This window comes from Chrysemys picta, chromosome 4, assembly GCF_011386835.1.
Source record: "Chrysemys picta bellii isolate R12L10 chromosome 4, ASM1138683v2, whole genome shotgun sequence".
Taxonomy (NCBI): Eukaryota; Metazoa; Chordata; order Testudines; family Emydidae; genus Chrysemys; species Chrysemys picta.
This window is the reverse complement of record NC_088794.1, coordinates 61,842,570-61,860,955: the sequence shown is the minus strand read 5'-3', so window position 1 is coordinate 61,860,955 and position 18,386 is coordinate 61,842,570. Positions and strand designations below refer to the sequence as shown.

The following is an 18,386-nucleotide window of genomic DNA, read 5'->3' as shown; positions in this document are numbered from 1 at the left end:
TGCAGGCCCCCACATCTGTACCCTAAAGTTCAGAGTGGGGAAGGAGCCTTGACACGGACCGTGAAATCTGGTCTTCCCCCGTGAAATCTGGTCTTTTGTGTGCTTTTACCCTATACTATACAGATTTAATGGGGGAGACCATCGTTTCTCAAATTGAGGGTTCTGATCCAAAAGGGAGTTGCAGGGGAGTGACAAGGTTATTTTAGGGGGAGTTGCAGTATTGCCACCCTTACTTCTGCACTGCCTTCAGAGCTGGGCAGTGGAGAGCAGCAGCTGTTGGCTGGGCACCCTGTTCTGAAGGCAGCGCCCTGCCAGCAGCACCACAGAAGTAAGGCTGGCAATACCATGCCATGCCACCCTTACTTCTGTGTTGCTGCCTTCAGAGCTGGGTGGCCGAAGAGTGGCAGCTGCTGACTGAGGGCCCAGCTGTGCAGGCAGCAGTGCAGAAGTAAGGGTGGCAATACCATACTATGCCATTCTTACTTCTGCGCTGCTGCTGATGGCAGCTCTGCCTTCAGAGCTGGGCTCCCAGCCAGCAGCCGCTGTTCTCCAGCTGCCCAGCTCTGAAGGCAGCGCCACCACCAGCAACAGCCCAGAAGTAAGGGTAGCAGAACTGCAACCCCCCCGCCCCCCCCCCCCCCCCACACACACACAATGACTTTGTGACCGTACCACAACTCCTTTTTGGGATCTCTACAATTACAACACCATCACATTTCAGATTTTAATAGCTGAAATCCTAAAATTTATGATTTTTAAAATCCTAAAACTGTGAAATTGACCAAAATGGACTGTGAATTTGGTGGGTCCCTACTTATTGATGATCATTCCAGCACTGGAACAAGGAGATTGTTTTTGGGCCCTTGACCTCCAGGATGCCTACTTTCACATCTCGATCCTACCAGCTCACAGATGATTTCTCAGGTTCAGTCTGGGACATTACTACTACCAATACAGAATGCTCCCCTTCGGGCTATCATCAGCCCTGAGGGTATTGTCAGGGTCGCCCAGAGGATTCAGGGAGCCTGGGGCAAAGCGGGGGAGCTGCGGCGCTTGTACTCACCCGGCGGCGGTGCGGGTCTTTGGCGGCATTTCGATGGCGGGGGGCCCTTCAGTTGTTCCGCATCTTCGGCAGCACTGAAGGACCCGTCGCTGAAATGCCTCCAAAGACCTGGAGTGACTGAAGCCCCCCCCCCGCCAAAATGCCGCCAAAGACCCGGACCGCCGCCGGACCAGGGCTCACGGGGCATTTCGGCAGCAGGGGGCCCTTCAGTCACTCCGTGTCTTCGGCAGCACTGAAGAACTCCCCGCCGCCAAAATGCCGCCGAAGACCCAGACCGCCACCGGGCCAGGGCTCGCGGGGCCCCTGCGGGGCCTGGGGCAAATTGCCCCACTTGCCCCCCCCCGGGTATTGTTCAAGGTTCTCTCAGTGGTGGCTGCTCATTTACGCTTGCAAGATTTACTCATACCTGGATGATTGTCTCCTCAGAGCCCGATCTTGCCAGGAGGCTCACAAAGTCATTGGCACTATGATACACTCGTTCACAGAACTGGGTCTATATATCAACACCTAGAAGTTAACCCTCACCTCAGTGCAATGCCTAGAATTCATAGGGGCCAACCTTGATGCGTTACAGGCCAAAACCCTCTTACCTCAACACAGCTACCTATCCCTGGTTACTCTCATAGACACTGTTCGATGCAGCCCACAAATACCGGGCTCTGCCTCCAACTCTTGGGACATATGGCAGCAAGCACGGTGGTGACACCGCATGCCAGGCTTCATGTGTGATGCCTCCAACTGTGGTTTAGTTTGGTTTACAGACCAAACAGGGACAGGTTGGACAAACCCCTGTCATTACCCATCAGGATCAAAAACTCCTTAGATGGGTGGAAGGAACCAGCCAATGCGTGCAAAGGGATCCCCTTCTCGCAGATGTCACCATCATTGTTCCTTACCACCAAATCATCACTCATAGGTGGGGCATGCATTTACACGGCCTCATGATGCAAGCAAATGGTCTCCTGCAGAAATATCCCTTCTCATCAATCTCTTCGAACTGAGCGTGGTCAAGAATGCCTGTCCCCATTTCCTTGCTCACAATGATCCTAACCGACAATATAGTCTACATCAATTGGCTGGGTAGGGGCGGGGGGGGAGGGGGGGACAGGTCGCCCTTCCTATGTGCGGAGGCAATGAGATGATGGAACTGGTGCGTCTCCCACAATGTTACTCTGTCCGTGGCTTACCTCCTGGGCACACAGAAATCTATAGCAGACAATCTCAGTCTCAAATTCCTACACAATCATGAGTGGGAGATATACCCATCAGTACTCCACAACCTATTCACACGATGGGGAACACTATCCACAGACCTGTTTGCTACTTACCAGAACAAGAAATGTCCATGAGACCGCACTCACTGGCGATGCTCTTCTCCTCCCCTGGGAAGAGGACCCTCTTTATGCCTTTCCTGTTTCCTCTATTGCTGAAGGTCTTGCTAAAAATAAAAAGGGACAGAGCTCATATCATTCTGATTGCTCCTACTTGGCCGAGACACGCCTGGTACCCTTACCTAGCACAGCTTGTGACGCCAATGTCCCTCCCACCCATTCCACACCTCTTCTCACAGGACAAAGAGCGTACCCTATAGTCCAGCCTGGAGGGTTCTCCATCTCAAAATGTTGCTTCTGCTTGGTTCCAACACCTAGACAGCTCCTGCTCAAGGGAAGTACAAGAGGTTCTTCTTTGACTGATTGCTCATGTGTATTCCACAATAGGTGTGAGTGCTCACCACGTGCACCAGTGTCAGAAGTTTTCCCCCTAGCAATACCCGTAGGGGAGTGCCCCTAGTGACCCCTGGAGTGGCACCTCCATGGTGCGGTATAAGGGGCGCTGCATGCTCCCCCACTTTCAGTTCCTTCTTGCCGCCAGTGAAGGTGCTTCGGAACTGCTCTGCTCCAGCTTTGCTGCAGCTCTTCCTCAGAACTCTTGTTCGTTCAGTGTATGGTACCTGTAGCTAGTAGTTTGATTAGTTTTAGTTTAGTTTAGTTAGTGCACCCAGGCAGGGGCATGCCCCGCGCCCCGGGTTTTAAGTCGTGCGACACTTGTAGCCTACTGATGCAAGTAAGTGATCCACACATCAACTGTTTACGCTATTTGGGTGAAACCCATCTCAGCGATCGCTGCAAGCTTTGCAAGTCGTTCAAGCCTCGGACTAAAAGAGAGACATTAGGCTCCGGGCCATCCTGATGGAGCTCCGAGTTGGCACCGAGTACCGTGGTGTTGGTGCGTGGCGACCCCCCGGCACCATCTACCAGTCGGCACCGCTTCCCATCCGCGGGGCACTCCAAGATGGCTAAGAAGAGGACTTCTCCGCTGCGGCACTGGAGCAAGACTGTGGGAGAGGCTAGACCCATGTTGGGCAGTCCTCGGTCCCCATTGGCCTGTAGGCCTACGACTCAGGTCAAGCGGAGTAGCCCGGCCCATTCGGAGCAGGCTTCCCTGAATATCCAGATGCCCTCCACGCTGGAGGCCTGCAAGAAGCCCGGGACGTTATGTCCATGCCGGTACCAGGAGCACCGCCAATTTTGGGCCCACGGTCCAGGGGCAAGCCGCCGGCGGGATCTCCGCAGTCACCCCCATCTCGGTACCAGTCATGGGTTGAAGGAATGTTCCCAATGTCGTTTGCTGCTCAGCGACTGTCCCGTGCGTAGTTCACACAGGTCATGGTCGACCCCCACCAGGTTGTCTGGCTGGGTTCCAACAACAGAGACTCCAGGTACCGCTCCGCCTCGAGGAGCAGATGCCGATGAGACCGAGGCAGGCGACACAGAAGGTCCTCGGCTCTGAGGGGCTATTGTAGCCAATTGCGACACGAATGTCAATGCCGTTCCCGTTCATCTCGCTCCAGGACCCCGCCACAGCACCGCTCCTGCAGCCCAGCGCGTCGATCGCCGACGTCTCGCCGGCGCAGATCTGCCCGCCGGAGCTGATTGCGGAGCAGCTGCTACCGGTGGTATCGTTCCTCCACGTCGGGATCACGGTCTCGTGGTTGGCACCGCTCCTGGCGCCACCGCTCCTCCCCATCCAGGAACAGCGTCAGATCATATGTCAGCCCGGTCTCCCTTCATAGTTGTCCATCAATGGGTCAGGCCAGCCAGGCTGAACAGCCTGCTCCACCAGTGCCACAGTAGGTGCAGTGGCACTGGGCCCCATGGCCGGCAGAGTGGTATCAGTGGGCACCGTGGCTCCCGATGTAGCCCCCAGTGGGGGCTCGCTCGGTGGTCAGAGCCTCAGAACGGCCGCCGGCCTCCCTCTCCTGGCCTCCGAGGAAGGAGTCGGTGGGACGTGCATATTCAGCACCGTACCCAGAGAGTGACCAGGTGGTGGATCCTCTGGTGCCAGTGGACAGGCAAAGTACCACACCTGCCTCCTCCCGCTCCCCAGATGAGGCGATTGTGGCCCCTCCTCCTTCTGTCCCGCAGGAGGACTCGAAAGCCCACCAGGAACTATTGAAAAGGGTGGCATCAAACCTCAACCTTTGGGCAGAGGAGGTGGAGGAGCCCTCGGACTCCCTCTTTAATGAAGTGGTGGCGAAAATTTCAAATGCCTTGTGGCAAACCCCGGCCTCATTGCCCCCCATCTCTAAGAGAGCGGAACCCATGTATTTTGTGCCCACCAAGGGGCATGAATACCTATACACCCATCCTCCCTAGTGGTCGAGTTGGTCAATCACAGAGAATGGCAGGGCCAACCAGCCCACACTCCGAAAAATAAAGATTCAAGGAGGCTGGATTCGTTTGGCAGAAAAATTTATTCGTCCTCGAGCTTCCAGTTATGGGTGGCAAACCATCAGGCTCTCCTGAGTTCAATCTGTGGAGCTCTCTGCCCAAGTTTGAGGACTCCCGCCAGGAGCATGCCAGGAAGGAGTTCAAAGCTCTGGTGGAGGAGGGTACAGCAGCTGCCAGGGCAACCCTGCAGGCAGCATCAGATGCGGGGGACATGGCTGTGGGGTCCATAGCCTCCACGGTGTCCATGAGAAGGGCGTCGTGGCTCCTGCTGTCTGGACTGTCCAGTGAGGCACAGACCTCCTTACAGGACCTCCCGTTAGACGGCAAGGCTCTGTTTGCAGAACAGACAGACATAAAACTGCATGGCCTGAAAGACTCCCATACCAAGATTCTTGGCCTCTGTGTTCCGGCTCCGGCTAGACCTAAGTTTAAGCCGCAACAGGCTCCTGCCCAGGCCACCCACTCTAAATATGAGCCCCCTTATAAAAAGTCATGTGACTATAAGAAACGCCCACAGAGGCAGTCCCAGTCTGCCCCCCAGCCTGGGTCCTCCAAGGGCAAACAGGCCAGGAAACAGCAGTTTTGACGGGACGCCCAGGGGCGACCTACCAGTTCACATCAGGGATCCACCCTCAATAAAGTTTCCCTTCTCCAACCAGTTGTGTGCTTTTCTCCAGGAGTGGTTGCGGCTGACCTCAGACCAATGGGTCGTCAGCACCATCTCCCAGGGCTACACCCCCCAGTTTACCTTTACCCCACCCAACCACCCTCCACCCCTGTCCCCCTAGGGGACCCCTCTCTCGAAGCCCTGCTCGAACAGGAGGTAGGGCGGCTCCTGGGCCTAGGAGCGGTGGAAGCGGTGCCAACGGAGTTCAAACGCAAGGGGTACTACTCCCACTATTTCCTTATCCCAAAGGCCAAAGCGGGTCTCAGGCCCATCCTGGACCTGCAAGGTCTGAACCAGCACATGGTGAAGCTCAAGTTCCACATGGTTTCCCTGGCCTCCATCATTCCCTCCCTGGATCCCGGGGACTGGTACACCGCCCTCGATCTGCAGGACACGTACTTCCACATCCATATATTCGAGAGGCACAGGCACTTCCTCCGTTTCACGGTTGAACAGGAACACTACCAATTTACAGTCCTCCCATTTGGCCTGTCCATTGCCCCCAGGGTATTTAAAAAGTGTATGTCTGTGGTGGCGACCTACCTCAGGCACCGGGGGGTCCAGATTTTCCCCTATCTGGATGACTGGCTGGTCAAGGGCAGCTCTCGGTCACAGATGCGGGATCACATGGCGCTCCTTCTGTCCACGTGCACCACTCTGGGCCTGTTGGTAAATGACACCAAGTCCACATTAGTCCTGGTTCAATGCATAGAGTTTATTGGGGCAGTCCTGGATGCCGCATCGGCCAGAGCCTGCCTCCCACCAGACAGGTTCGAGACCCTAAAAGGGCTCATCGACACAGTCACGAGATTTCCAGTGACAACAGCCAGAGTGTATCTCCAGCTCTTGGGTCACATGTCGGCATGCACACATGTGGTTTGTCATGCCAGACTCAAAATGAGGCCCCTCCATCTCTGGTTGCCCTCGGTGTTCTCCCAGGCCAGAGACAGGATGGACAAGATCCTCACTGTGCCCGAACCTTTCAGAGGCAGCCTCCGTCGATGGAACTGGTGTCCGAGGCATCGGACCTGGGGGTGTGGCTGCACCCCTGGCTTGAAGTGGTTTTCATCATATACAGGGCTGTGCTCCGTCCCGAGAATTTGTGAACTCCTACCCACCTCCAACAGATATAGCTTGGAATCTCCTATTGTGGAATGCACATGAGCAATCACTCGAAGAAGAAAAGACAGTTACCTTTTCCGTAACTGGTGTTCTTCGAGATGTGTTGCTCATGTCCATTCCACATCCCGCCCTCCTTCCCCTCTGTCGGAGTTGTCTGGCAAGAAGGAACTGAGGATGTGGGGAGCATGCAGCGCCCCTTATACCACACCATGAAGGCGCCACTCCAGGGGTCGCTAGGGGCGCTCCCCTAGGGGTACTGCTAGGGGAAAAACTTCCGATGCCGGTGCACGTGGCAAGCATGCACACCTATTGTGGAATAGACATGAGCAACACATCTTGAAGAACACCAGTTACAGAAAAGGTAACTGTCTTTTCTATTGCACAGTAGAAAGTCCTCCACACGATGTACTTACCTGCAGAAATGGTTCAGGTTTCAGATTTGGTGCATGTCCCAACAAATCTCCCCAGTATCCATGACTTCCACACTTCCTAGACTATGCTCTGACCCTTAAAAAGTCAGAATTATCCCTAAACTCTCTTAGGGTCCATCTAACAGCTATAACAACCTTTCGCCAACCTGTAGAGAGATAGTCGGTGCTGTCACACCCAACCACTAAAAGATTCCTCATGGGTATAATAAACCTCTTCCCTCAGCCTCGACTTACTATTCCCATGTGGGAACCTAAACCTGGTACTAAAGGGCTGATTAGGTCCCCCTTTGAACCTATGGCCACCTGTTCGCTAACATACCTATAAATGAAAACGGCCTTCCTGATAGCAATTACCAGGAGAATAGGATAGATAGCGGCTCTGATGGCACATTTCCTCCCCCCCACCCCGCCCCCACACAGTATTCTTTCTGAACAAGGTTATGCTCTGGCCGCAACCAAAATTCATCCGGAAGGTAACCTCTCCATTTCACATGAATCAGTTGATTCATCTTCAAATCTTCTACCCCAAGCCACACCAAGACAACAAGGAGACTATTCTTCATACCCTAGATGTCAGGAGACCCCTGGACTTCTACCTTGATAGAAGTCCCCTAGGCTTTTCTTCTCCATTGAGGGAAAATCCAAAGGCTCAACAATATCAGCCCAAAGGCTCTCCAAGTAGGTCTCAAATTGTATCAGACAGTGTTACCAAATTCGCAACATGACCCTTCCAGACTCTACTTGTACACATTCCATGAGATCAATCTCCTCATCCATTGCTGTCTTCAGGAATATCCCTATCTGTAGAGATCTGTAGAGCTGCGATATAGGTGTCAGTCCATACTTTCACAGAACACTATGCTATCACTGGGGACTCTGCCTCCGATGGCATCTTCATCTCCACAGTGCTGTCATCTGTAACTGATCCGACTCCAAAGTCCCAGCCCTCCAGAAGGGGCACTGCTTGGGAGCCACCTATATTGGAGCACCCATAGGGACACTACTCGAAGAAGAAGTTACTCACTTTCAAGAGGTATGTCCCTATGGGTGCTCCACCACCCGCTCTCCTTCTCTCTACTTCAGAGTTCTTGTCAATGACTATGGTAGAGAAGGAACTGAGGGGGATTAGCTCATGCATACTGACTAGCCTTTTGGTGCAGCATGAGGAGAGACAGCCCATGAGCGAGCCCAATGGACACTGCTACCAAATTTCTCTGATCGGCAGCGAAGGGACACACGCACACCAAGAGTGGAGCACCTATGGGGGACACATCTCGAAGAACCATCATTACTGCACATGGTGAGTAACTTCTTGTTGTCCAAATCTGCTTCTTCAAAACAAAACAAGACAAATACACACAAGAGGGATGACGAAAGAGCAGCAAAGATAGAAAATGCAGCTTCTGTCTTCGGTGCCAATTCTCACTTGCAAGCCTCACTGCTGGAGAAACACAGTCATGGAATGTGATCTTATCAGCCACTCTGAGACCTCACAAACTTGTACAGCATTAGGCTCTTTAGGGCATTGCTTTTAGCTGCCTCTCTGGTCATAGGGTTACAGCAGTGAAGCAAAATATACAGTCTTGGACAGCTAAGCCAGACTAACATTAGACAGAAGGAAAACCAAGAGGCATAGGCAAGAGGAGAAATAATGTGGGAAAGGAAATGGACACACAGAAAGGGAAGGAGAAGTGAAAACAAAGTCTCACATCCCAGGTGGTATTTATGATTTAGCCAGAGTCAGTAAAGGTGGTGGTATCATATTTGGCCTGGTCTGGTTAGAACTTCTCTCGGGATTAGGACAATGAAGGTCTAGCAGTATTAAGTTGGATCCCAGAGTCCCAGAAGATAGCAGTATGGCAGCTCCTTCCCCTTCTTTCAGACAGCAATTGTGTTCACCTCCTTCTTAATCTTTTCCCAAAAAGTCTTTTTTAAGGACGCTGTGATGGGGTGTACTAGGCCCAGAGGTCCTGGAGGCCTAAGGGTCCTGCCACACCGTATCCCAGAGAGGATCAGAAGAGTAGTCCTCCAAGCAGCCTAGAGTGGTTGCTGGGAAGCAGCCAATGAGAGAGGCTGCAGGGAGCAGCCAATCAGGGCCCAGCAGGGCCATATAAAAGTAGCTGCAGAAGAGAGCAGCAGTCAGTTGCTGCCTGGAGCTGGAGAAGAGAGGACTGTGTTCCTGGCTTATTGCCCTAGCCACCACAGAGATAATGGTACCCTAAGCTGTAGGGACCCCCCAAACCTCTTCAGATCCAACCTAATGGCCCTATTGGGAACCCTGGTCACAATAGCCCCCCTCAGAACATGCCCAATCCGTGAGGGAACCATCGCCTGCTTCCCCCCTTGAGCGACCAGTAGACATATAGATCCAATGGTGGAAGAAATTTTTTAGCCCAGTTCCAGCAGCTCTGCCGGAACTGGCAATGTTCCCCTCTTCCTCTTCTGATGACGTGGTAGTTGCATCACACTCTTCCCTGCCAGATGACTTCAGGCAATTCCAGGAGCTGCTAAGGAGAGTCACAGGGGAACTCCAAATCACTTTAGAAGAGATCTGAGTTTCCCAGCACAAGTTTCTGGATATTCTTCACATCTCCATGCCAGCAAGAATAGTATTGCTGATTAATGAAGCCATCCTGGAATCTGCCAGAACAGTATGGCACACTTCGGCCATACAGAGGTGTTGGAAAAAATTGTATAGTGGGGGTGCTGAGAGCCACTGAGCCAAACTGTAAACCTTGTATATGATGAAAACCACATCAAGCCAGGGGTGCTGCCACACCCCCAGCACCAACACCTGTGCAGCCACATGCACAGCTACCCCCAAAGGAGTGCAAAAACGTTACCAAGTTCCAGCCAAAAGCGCTGCATTTCTTTTCTCATCCCCACCTCCAAATTCCCTTGTAGTTTACAGTGCTACAGTTATCTCATCATAGAAGGCAATCAGGTTGGTCAGACATGACTTGTCCTTGCTGAATCCATGTTGCCTGTTCCTGATCACCTTCCTCTCCTCCAAGTGCTTAGAGTACTTCAGCTTTTTCCACATCATCTGTCACTATGTTGCCTCCCCCATTCAGTAAGGGTCCCACACTTTCCCTGACCTTCTTCTTGTTGCTAACATACCTGTAGAAATCCTTCTTGTTACTCTTCACATACCTTGCTAGCTGCAACTCCAATTGTGCTGTGGAAGCAGAGAAAGAACTGACAGGAAGGGGATGCAATGCATGACAGTTTGTTAACAAGAGTCAGGCTAACTGTAACCCTAATAACAAGATTTGTAGAACCGAGGAATGTGTGAGGCGAGTGGGAAAGAACTGTGTGAGAAGTTGTTGCGACCTTGTGTAGATAATACGGAATGTATACTAAGAGTCTACATTAGTGAGCAAAACAAGATATCAGAATGACCTATGTATAAACAAAATGCAGCTGTTGCTCATTATTGTCTATAACAAAAGGTATAAATGCTTGCTGTAATTGTTTACCTGTAGAGAGACCTGTTTAGCTCTCTCCCTGTACGCAATTGTTAGAGAAAATAAAGTATCTGACTTGCTGTACCCAACCAAAAAGTGAGAACTCTGTTATTCTCCGACAATTTGGGGGCTCGTCCGGGATGGCAACGCCCGCAGAGGTCCTGGCAGCTGCTACGGATCGTTCCCCTTCGAACCCCATGGCGCCACAATAGAGGTAGGAGACCTTTTGAAATCTCTATTGGGGTGTCGGAGGAGGACTGTCCGTGGGGCCGTCTGTCCCTGTTGGGCTCACGCCATCCGAACTTATTGACTGTGCAGCAAGATCAGATGCAGAGCGGTTCTGGGGAATTGTTTTGCCGCCCCCAATAAGGTAGTTGTATGCTGTTCTGGGGATCTGTTAGTTTGGCCGCCCCCATATATGCATATGAGAGATGCATAGGTATGCACTGGTGCTGAGGGGTTTTTACCGCCTCAAGAGAGGTTGTTACCGCCTCATAGTGTGTTGAGTCTGGACAGAGGGGTTGTTTACTGCCTCATGACGGGTTGTTACCGCCTCAGAGTGTAGATGCATCATAGTACTTGGGAATAGTACCTGGAAATAGAGGCCTTGGTGTGTGTGTGTGTGTGTGTGTACACCAGTGTGAATTGAGAGTTACCGGAAGACGCCCAGAGTACTCTGCGAAGTCTTTTGGCTCGTGACCAGAACTACTCTAACACAAGCCCGGTAACTAGAGGATCTTTTAGGAGATCCGACCCACGGTGGGCTAACTTGGCCTGGCATCGTCCGGCGAGGAGGCTACATGGGTCTAGGAGTGTGTGAAACCCATCTTCTCTTCCCTTTTCCTCTCTGTGTGAGCCACTGACAGTCTGATCATCTCACTGGATGCAACGAGAATAAGCGGCGCCGTCTCTCTGAGACTAGCCGACGCTCTTTGCTGAAGGGAGATGTAGGAGGGACGTGGCTATCCTCGTTAGCCTCTCCTGTGTGAGTACCCTGTAGGGAGAGATCCTTAGTTTATAAGTCACTAGCGTGGACAAGGCATCCTCCTCCGTGTGTGTGTGATTGGAAAATGGGTGGGGGACAGTCTAAGGATTCCCTCTTACCCCCTAAGGGTACCCCATCTTATTTCCTGTACGTACATTATGGTCCTAAAACCTGCAGGTATTTAGAGAATTGGAATCATTACACGCGTGAAAATTCATCTAAGCAATGCCCACTAGAAGGTACCTTCAATCTAGATAAGATCATACATCTCAGAGGAGCTTTTAATCACCAAAAAGCCTCTGACACACAATGGGAGCAATTTGTTTATTGAGGAAAGGAACAGGTTAATTTGAAATTCAGCTTGGTCCAGAGATAAAGAGAAAGTTAATCTGCATTCAAGGTCAAGAATCAATGCAGACCAGGCTAAGTACAAAGAAAAACTGCTTTCGGCCCCAGCTGGCTGTGGAAAAAAATATAGACATAGTCAAACCAAAGGCAATACAAGTTACAGTGCTGAGATTACATTTGCAAAGCTTAACTGTCCAGTGAGATCCAACAGTCTGCCTTTGCGACCCTGGAGCCGGTGTGGTTTGGGGATGCTGAAGAAGCCACAGGCAGCCAGCCTGGACTGGAATCACTGAAAAGACGCCCCAGGAGACCTCAGGGTGTAAAAGAACTGCCCTCCCAAGAGAGGAAGCAAGTTGGAGATTGCACAGCACCTTCTCTGAACGTTATACACAGACATGGCCAGTCTGGACGTACGTGTGTGAGTATGAAAGTGTGGCCACTCTCAGTCGCAGTAAGTCTGAGAACCGGAGAGGGATTTAGCATTCCTCTCTCCACCCCGGTTGACCGGGAAGAGTGTCAGGTGGATCTACCCCAGTCGTAGCAGGACTGGGCAATAGAGAAGTTGGAGTAATAGGAAGAGTTGTGTACTTGATAACTAGAATTGAGCAATTAAGAGCATAGATCATGAACCAGGCAGCAGCTCCACCCTACGCCCAGGGCAAGTTGCAAGCCTTGAGACAGGACTTCCAGGCAGAAAAGGAAGCACTGGCTAAGCAAGTACCGGTCCTTCAGGGACTTGTCAGAATTTAACCATTTGTGTTTGCATATGCTGTAACAGCAGTGTGTTTGCCACAAGAGAAAATTGAATAGTCCCGTCCCCTGTAGCGGTCAATATTAGTAGAAATTCCTGTAATAGGATCCTATTAGGCTGTAATAGGAGCCTATTAGGCCATAATTCCCTCTGTTCTCTGTGTAATTCTCTGTTAGAGTGTCAGCAGGGTGGTCTCTGGTAAAACCCTCTAAGGATAGCCCTTTGAATTATATGTTAAGTAAATGGCCTTTACCCGGTGTTCAGAAAAGAATGTCCAAGAGACGCTTGTTGCAGCTTTGCACCCAGGATTGGCCAGCCCTGGGCACTGATTGACCCGAATCCGGATCTTTTGACATTCCAACTTACTTAACTCCCTTGCCCCTGGTACTGGAAAACCAGGCACCAGGACAAATAGATTATTGGTTTTTGTGGGATCTGTGTTTTATAAGTTTGAGATGAATTGGTATTGTTTAAAGTTTCAAAAACCGAGAATACTTTTGCCAGACACAGGAAACTAGTGTTGTTTAATATGGTATTTAGCATTTAATCCTAAAGGTGACTTAATGCTTTACAAGATTTAAAATGTTTTAACTAAAGACCAAAGGTTGTGGCTGCAGCAGGGTAGTCAAAGCCCGGAGAATAAAAGATTTGAATTTGTTTTTGGGTAACAAAATAGCAGATAAAAGATCTGGTAAAAAGAGAGAGAAGGACAGTGCCCCTGGCTCTGTGTGGTCAAGCTGTCACTTTACTAGGGGTGCATGGAGATTTTGTAAGCACAAAAGAAACAGTTACACCTTGTGTAGAAATTGATGTGGCTAGTGTTGTGGAAATTGAATTGTGGAGAGGATGTGCATTTTCCCCAGAACATGTGCAGTGTATATTGTAGCAGAGGTAAAAGAAATGCAAACCTACCAATATAGGTTGTGTTATCTCTTTCAGATCACTGGGTGTTTGAAAGCAGAAGTTAGAAGTAAAAGGCAATCAAAAGTCTGGGAAAGTTAATTGTGTCCCTTTTTACGTAAGAATTTTTAAGCTGTGGATCTGGAAGCAAGCCAGAAAGCATCTGTATTAATGCAATTTTCTAACTAATAAGGTAGAAGCCACTGAAACCTGGGCTGCCTATGAAACAAATACAAGGAAATATGGGGTAATTCCTCTGTTTTGTCTAAAATCAACAAGAGTATGTGTATATAAAGGAAATATTTTAAGCAATGACTGACTACCCAGAAGGGATAGACCTCTGTTCTTTTGTCTTTCAGATCATCAGAGAAAACGGATGCCAGCTGAACAGCATTCAATGTACCATGCATTTACTGGTACAATAGGAATTATTTTTGTGTTCTTTGTCCTGTCTTGTGGTGTTTGTCTTGTGGCCAGAATTGTTGGGTTTAATATTTTCATAAGACAGTCTAGTTCAAAATTAAATAGAAGGGTTAAATCAAAAAGCAGATACTTGTTTTATTCAACTTGGAATACAAAGTGTTCGGATAAATCAGGAAAATGTGATATACTAAAGTCTAATACATTTGCTTAAGTAAGAAAAAGAAACTTCATTGGCCAGATATTTTTAATTGAAAAAAATTGTTGTTAAAATTTGCATACCAACAGTCTTTGGAAGCAAGGACATGGAAGGTTAACCCACTCCCCATATTGCCCATGGGATCCTTCTGGCTACCTCAGATTTCTAGCCAGAGGGTGGGGAGGGAGGAAAGCTATTGGACACCAGAGGTTGTACCGAGTGGACTCCTCAAAAGTGGGTGTGCTTGTCCTGGTTTGTTGCTCCAAAGCTCTGTAATAAAGTTATTTTACTGGAAGGATGTACATGGCATACATTGAATAGTAAGACTAATGTACTGTATAATGGCAATGTCTATGTGTTCATTGTTGGGAAAAGGTGTATGAGTGAAGAGTGGAAGTTTCCTTTGTAGGTTAAAAGAAGCCAAGAAGGGAAAAAGGAAAAAGAACAGAACGAGTTAACTGGAAAAAATAGCTAGCAAGCTCAGTCCAAAGATAAGACGCTGGCCCCATCCAAGGACACTGCCCATAGCTAAGACTTGGCTGACAGCCAAGAAAAGGGGGGCCTGAATGTGCCCAAGCAACTATGAGATCTGCAAAACATTGCCAGGCATTAATGAAATGTGTTAGGTTTCTTTTCTCACAGATAAAAGAAGTGCTACCCAAAGACCCTAGCAGCCCCGCCATTCATTGAAACAAGGAGACTGAGTCTACGTAAAATCCATCAACAAAAGACTGCTTTGGCTCCACACTGGAAAGGCCCTTTCCAAGTCCTGTTAACCACCAACACCGCTGTGAAGTGCCAAGGACTACCTGCCTGGACCCATGCTTCTCACTGTAAAAAGACCCCTCCACCTCGGGAGGACTCTCCAACTGATGATAAGCCTATTTCTCCTTCTAGCTCTGCTGTGCCTTCTGGACAGCAGGAAAAAGAAAAAAAAAGACAAGGTGAAGTGCTAGTAACCTCTCCCTTGTCCACTGACAGACCTACTGTGCCTTTGGATTTTTCTAGAAATAGCAAAACCATTACAGGGTGATGTGCTAGTAACCTCTCCCTTGTATGATACTAAACCACACTGTTTCAGGAAAAGAGAAGAAGGAACACTTGCTTCATTGAAACCACAAAGTCCAGGGATTCCTGACTACAAGAGACATTAAGAACTGACCCTGGTGAAGAAACAAAGAATTACACACTGGCAGGAAGAAACTTGTGGGACCCATGCTTGGGAACGTGGTATTGATTGGATTTTGGAGTTTATTCTACAGGCTGCGCCCTGTGTTTTGGATAAGTCCTTCAGCATGTATTGCCCTCCCTAATTGGATTTTAAATTATAAGTACCAAAGGCACCTTGTTGCCATTGCCCCTGCCATCTCCTCCATTACACTATTACCCCTGTAACACATCCAAATACAGACAATGCCATATATTTGATAAAACCAATGACTAAGGCATTCACACTTTAGTGATTTATTTAAATATTGTTTGAAAAAATTATTTTTAAGGTTCAGGATATCCCATATAAGTGAACAATTGAATGGATCAGTGGAGATAAAAGTATATGATATCACTACCAGTGAACCCCAAGAATCTGTAATAGCAATTGATGGGTTCTATAGCGAATGTTCCTGGAATTTGCACTGTGTTAAATGAGAGAGGCCCTTATTATTATTTGGTCACCCAATTAGTGAACAATTAAACGAATACCCAGAGTTTGTTTTGCCACTGGAAATTTTACCTGCATAGAAATTATTCCAGTGACTAATAATGTGACCTGTACCTTATTGCAATACACCCCTTCTTATGCCATTAATATCAATGCCTCCCGGAAGTACATAAAGGTGTTAACCAACAGATGTGGTATAGTACTACACCAAAGAGAGATGTATTAGGATATCAATGGACTGTGATTAACACTACACTAGGGACTGTTAAATTTTCATTGCCCTTATCCAGTTTCCAGATTACCTCTACATACCCAAATTGCTCACAGGGGGCTGCCATTAGATTAGCACAACAGAGGGCTTGGGTTATTTCCTCTAGAAAGAAGAGAGACTTGACCGGATCCCTATGGGATGAGGCCAATAGTGCAGCAGCAGTTTGGAATATTTTTAAGAACCAAGAACATGATGAGAAATTGGGGCAACTAGAGAAGGCCATCAGCCTTGTTTCTGGAGCACAACTAACCCAGATACAGGCTGGAGTTGGTGAGTTACATGTTATTTCCACCCTTAGTTCTATGACCCAGAAGTTGCTGACAGAAATGGTATTGAATATCACTGAGGCTGGGAAGGCATTGCAGTGGGATCTAGCATGTTCAGAAATTCAGGATTTCCTGAATGACCAGCTAATGGCCATTCGGAATGATCTAGAGCATCAGGCTTGGCCCACTGCCCTTACAGACACATCAGGAGTACCATCTGATCTGTGGCCATGGAGACATACTTGGAGACTTTCTGGATGGAAGTGCAGACGTTCTCAGTGCTCCAAGCATATGGACCGGTTTAGGGGGGGGTGGGCTCCCACATACCGAATCCTGCCGGGTCCATGGGGAGGATGCATGTGGGATTGGGTAATTCATCGAGACATCTGGGAAATTAGACCACCTGGTATGCCCAATCGATTTTTAGTCAGTGCTCCTGGGATTACATCTGACATTTGGATGGGGTTAGGGAGTCAATGGACATTTTGGCCGTTAGAACCCCCACAGCTTCAGTGTATCCGTAAACTGAAGCCAGGAGCAGTTGTTACTCTTCATGACTACGTTTGCTGGGAGGGTAGGGGACAAGGAACTACCCTGACAGGACACTTCCTTTTTCAAGCTAATGATAGCCTTGTGTATGTTAATGCCACCACATCACAAGACATACATTTTAATCTCACTACCACTGCAGGCAATCATATTATCTATTGGCCTGCAGATAGAATTTTGCAAGTAGTCCTTAGGTTCCAGATACCCTTTAATTGGACTAGTTTAGTACCTAATCGATTTCAAAATTTGCTTTCACTGTTACCAGAGGTTCAGAAAATCTCTGAAATACAAGGGCAAATTCACGTACTTCAAAATATATATCAAGTTGAAAAGTATGCCTTTCAGACAGCTTATAGAGTACCCACCTTATGTACTAAGTATGATGTATTGTATTATATGACTAAGATTGTACAACAACCCCATCATATTATCGCTATGGGAATGTTATTGGTTGTGTTGTGCAGGAGTACGTTATTGTTGTTGTAAAGGACGTAATAATAGTAATACCTTTCATGTCCATGCTCATCATGCATTGTCATTACATCCAATCAAAACCCCTAAGGTTGAAGCATCTGATGTAGAATCTGAATTCCGAGATTTAATGCAAATAGAGATTTGAAAATGTTTGTTGTACTAGTAGTACAAAAGGGGGGGTTGTGGAAGCTGACAGGAAGGGGATGCAATGCATGACAGTTTGTTAACAGAGTCAGGCTAACTGTAACCCTAATAACGAGATTTGTAGAAGCGAGGAATGTGTGAGGCGAGTGGGAAAGAACTGTGTGAGAAGTTGTTGCGACCTTGTGTAGATAATAGACTAAGAGTCTACATTAGTGAGCAAAACAAGATATCAGAATGACCGATGTATAAACAAAATGCAGCTGTTGCTCATTATTGTCTGTAACAAAAGGCATAAATGCTTGCTGTAATTGTTTACCTGTAGAGAGACCTGTTTAGCTCTCTCCCTCTAAGCAATTGTTAGAGAAAATAAAGTATCTGACTTGCTGTACCCAAACAAAAAGTGAGAACTTTGTTATTCTCCGACAGTGCCTTGGCCTTCCTGATTACACCCCTTTATGCTATAGCAATATTTTTATACTCCCTTCCCTAGTCGTCTGTCCAAATTTCCACTTCATTAATGCAAATCATTCATTCAAATATCCTTCATTAATGCAAATCAACATGGGTTTATGGAAAATAGATCCAGTCAAACTAACTGACCCAAGAGACCTTGAACGTGGAGCTGCAGCGTTCCCAGTCAACTGGCACCCTCACTGCTCCCACCCAGTGTTCTCACTACTAACCAGCTGAGCAGGAGGGACCGTGAAACCTGAAGTTACATTAGGGAGGGCTTCCCTGGGCCTGATTGGAGGTACACTGTGAATTCTGATTGGTCAGCACTTCCTATTTAAACCCAAAGAGAGGCACAAGTAGTCACATGCACAATGGGGCTTTACCTGGCTGCTATATTGTATCCTACCTTCTTGCTTGACTCCTGGTTCCTGCCTTGTTCTTTTTCAAATTGTGATCCCTACTGTATTCCACTGAGAGTTTACGCA

General features: G+C 48.5%; 1 long non-coding RNA gene across 5 annotated transcripts; it reads left to right on the top strand.

The window, feature by feature from the left end:
• Positions 1 to 10,151: 10,151 nt before the first annotated feature.
• On the top strand, positions 10,152 to 17,848 carry LOC135983054 (uncharacterized). 5 transcript variants are annotated; one of them, XR_010600544.1, is made up of 2 exons: positions 10,152 to 12,224; positions 13,825 to 17,848. It is a non-coding gene; the product is annotated as an uncharacterized LOC135983054 (long non-coding RNA). The 5 variants fall into 5 exon arrangements; XR_010600542.1 differs by having other exon boundaries at positions 13,505 to 17,848; XR_010600545.1 differs by having other exon boundaries at positions 10,152 to 12,232; positions 14,727 to 17,848.
• The last annotated feature ends 538 nt before the right edge of the window (positions 17,849 to 18,386 follow it).